A 4042-nucleotide genomic window follows, 5' to 3' on the forward strand; every position below is an offset into this window, starting at 1 on the left:
CCGCCATTTCTGGACAGAAGGCCCCGGGACGACGACGACCACAGCCCCGGTAAGTGGTAGGAAACTTTTAAGACGGTAAAACTATACAAATATGTTAGAATAACCAGACAATTTGGTTCATGTAAACACACTAACATCCTTACATGGAATTAACTATATAACGTTAACGTTATGAGTAGCCGTTGACGTACCTGACAGTGAGGATGACGCAGGGAAAAATGACCGTTAGCGCTAACGTTACGGCCTGAGCTCTAAAACTATAAAACCTGATAATAACGCAAAACAGGACAATGATAAAGTAAAGTGACTTGATATCTCTTATGTGTTAATCAGTCTAACAGTTACAAGGTATGTTTGTGTTTAGGGTTACTTCTGTGTTGTTAATATTTAGCTATAGTAATGTTAGCTGTTAACGTAGCTGTCTGTATGGTTAACCGTAACGTTAGCTCACTTTAGCTAACGCTATAGGACATTGACGTTAGCAATTAGCTAACTGTTAGCTCAAACTCATCTTGTAGCTTGCTTGCTAACTGCTTCTCCTCTAACGTTAACGTTATGAATAGCTATTATTTAACGTCCCGCACGTCATTGACACAGTGAGGATGACAATGGTAAAAAGTTAGCTAGCGCTAACATGGCCTGAGCTCTAAAACTATAAAACCTGATAATAACGCGAAACAGGACAATGATAAAGTAAAGACACTTATTATCTCTTATGTGTTAATCAGTCTAACAGTTACAAGGTACGTTTGTGTTTAGGGTTACTTCTGTATTGTTAAAATGTAGCTATGGTAATGTAAGCTAACGCTAATAGCCTGGCTGCAGTGAGTCAGCATATAGCTAGCTAGCTAGCGCTAATCAAGTTATTGTGATCCATTGTTGGCTCACCTTTATTCTAATTTCAGAGTTGCTTCTGACTAGTTAATACCTAAAATGTTTGAATTTTTTTTTTTTTTTTTTTAAATCATTTGTGTTTACTTCTAAACTTTAGGAGGCATGGTTCACCCCGGGGAGACGGCTAAACCCCACAACAGGCTTTCTGGAAGAGCGTCTCTGCAATGTTTGAGAAAGGCTCCACTCTGGCAGACGAGGACATTTAACATCAGAAGTGCCACAACACACCCGGGTCATTTTGCCAGGTAGGCCTACAGCGACAAGTCCTGCTCCTCCATTTAGAAGTGAATTTGATTTGTCCTCTACCCTGTTTTCTTCAACTGTATGGGCCAGTTTCATATCTAGAAATTCAACTCTTTACGTAACTCTTCATTTTGTTTGTAGTCTAGGGCTAAACTTGATCCTTGTATGGGAAACCGGCCCACCCTATTCAAAAAGGAGATGTCTTAATATTTCACAACTTGGTATAACTTAATTATTCACCTTCCGCAATCTAAAATCCATTGATCCCTTCCATCTCTCTGACCTGCTCTCCTCCACTCTCCACCTGGACTCAACCCTCACCTCACCTGATGATCTCACAAACCACCTCCACTCCGTCTTGTCTTCCTCCCTTAACTCTCTGGCCCCCCTCAAAACAAAAATCGTCACCTTTAACACCTCGTCACCCTGGTACACACCTGCACTCCGGAAAATGAAACAAACTGGCCGCCAACTCGAACGCCTGACAAAAAAATCATCTCTCACAGTTCACCATGAAGCCTATAAACTCCACCTCATTGCCTACAAAGAGGCTCTCATTTCTGCCAAATCTGCCTACCTCTCCTCCATCTTCTCAAACCCTTGTCATAACTCCAGAACCCTCTTCTCCACAATGAATAACCTCATCAAGCCTCGGACCAACACCCACCCTACTGCTTCTCCTGATCTCTGCAACTCATTCCTTCACTTTTTTGCAGAAAAAATCAACACCATTTATCAGTCTCTATCCCCTGCATCTGACCCCCCAGTATCTACTCCAGCGCCTACCACGGACCCTCTTCTCCCTATCCGGCCTGACCTCCCTTCCCCTCCTCCACACTGCCTCCTCTCCCAGTTTGAACTGGTCACCACCCCCGATATCTCTAAACTCATTAGCTCTTCCAAACCCACTACCTGCTCACTGGACTCCCTACCTACTCCTCTCTTGAAGTCATGCCTCCCCGTCCTTTCCCCCTACCTCACTAACCTCTTCAACTCCTCTCTCTCCCTTGGAACTGTCCCCTCTGCTTTCAAAACAGCTGCTGTCACCCCGGTTCTTAAAAACCTGGTCTGGATCCCTCTTCCCTTATAACTACCCGCCCATATCCACCTCCCCTTTCTGTCTAAAACCCCTCAAACGTATAGTTGCCTCACAATTACAAACTCTCTCCTTGCACTAACCATTTGAACCCTTCCAATCTGTTTTTCGCCCCTCCACAGCACAGAAAAGGCTCTGGTCAAAGTCTTCAACGACCTACTACTCACTCTGCTGACACGTTTCCTCAACATCCTTATTCTTCTTGACCTGAAGCAGCCTTCGATACTGTGAGCCATAACATTCTGCTCACCAGACTCAAAGACCTTGGTATCAGGGTCACTCACCTGCCCGTTCCACCTTTCTGACAGATCTCATTTCATCTCCCTTCTAACCCATCTCTGCTACTGCCTCTCACCCAAGGCGTTCCCACAAGGCTCCGTACTCGGCCCCCTTCTTTTCATCATCTACCTCCTCCCCCTTGGTCAGATACTCCGCATTTCAACCTAAACTTCCACTGTTATGCCGATGACACCCAGATCACCCAGCACCAACTCCCCCCACAATCCCCCCCTCTCCCACATCAACTCCTTTCTGTCAGCAATCAAAACCTGGGCACCACAACTTCTCAAAAACAGCAATAAAACGAATTCCTCCTCATCGCTCCAAATCCACTCTCGCAAAGCCACACACCCCACTCTCTCCATCATGACGGCACCATCGTCTCCCCATCTCCCCAGGCCCGCAACCTTGTGTGATTTTTGATTCAACCCTCTCCCTTGAGCCTCACATCCGTCAAGTCATCAAAATCCCTCTTTCACCTTCAAAATATGCTAAAATCAGACCCTCACCACTCCCTCTCTGCCGAAAGACTTATTCTGCCTTCATCTCCTCACGACGCACTATTGCAACTCACTACTCCTCGGCATCGCTCACCCTCCATTAAAAGGCTCCAACTGGTTCAGAACTGCGCTGCACGTCTCATCACCCGCTCCACATCCTGGCACCACATCACTCCGGTCCTAAAACAGCTTCACTGCTTCCCATCTTCTCCCGGATCACATACATGATCCTGTCCTCACCAACAAGCCATCCACCACCTTGCCCCGTCATACCTCACTGTCCTGCTCTCCCCCTACCACCTTCACGAACCTCAGATCCACACAGCCGGTCTCCTCTATGTCCCCAGTCTAGCTCCGCAGTTTTGGGGACCGAGCCTTTTCCAGGGCAGCTCCAAGGCTGTGGAACCCCCTCCCCCATGAGATCTGCATCTCTGAGTCCCTCACCATTTTTCCCTGTCTGAAGACCACTCTTTCGGTTCTGCCTATCCTTAGTTTTTTTTTTTTTTTTTTTTTTTTTATAAATAAACACTGTCTCTACCCTGTTAAGGCGACTTGACTCGGGAAAGCGCTCTACAATTCATTTATTATTATTATTATTATTCGCTGCTCCAGCACGACCAACTATAACTCCGAGTAGACCCACCAGTTGCGGAGTGGCTGAAAACCACATCTGGCCCCAGTCCCGTTGGCCAACCATGTTGGAGACTGCTCTCATAGGGCCCCGTGGTCCAACATGGGACGACATCACTGCTACATTGTCAATGGGACACATCACTGCGGCATGTCTAATGGGACCACATCACTGCTGGACAGATCTAATGGGACCACATCACTGCTGGACATTGTCTATGGGACCATCACTGCTGGACATTATCTAATGGGACCACATCACATTGCTGCGTTATCTAATGGGACCACATCACTGCTGACATCATCACAGAGTCCCACGCTTAGTGGACACTCCAGGCATGGTGAGCTACAATCTTACACAGTTACTTAAAACCAGTCATTGTTTGTGTCTTACATATTC

This window comes from Etheostoma spectabile, chromosome 13 (assembly GCF_008692095.1).
Source record: "Etheostoma spectabile isolate EspeVRDwgs_2016 chromosome 13, UIUC_Espe_1.0, whole genome shotgun sequence".
NCBI lineage: Eukaryota > Metazoa > Chordata > Actinopteri > Perciformes > Percidae > Etheostoma > Etheostoma spectabile.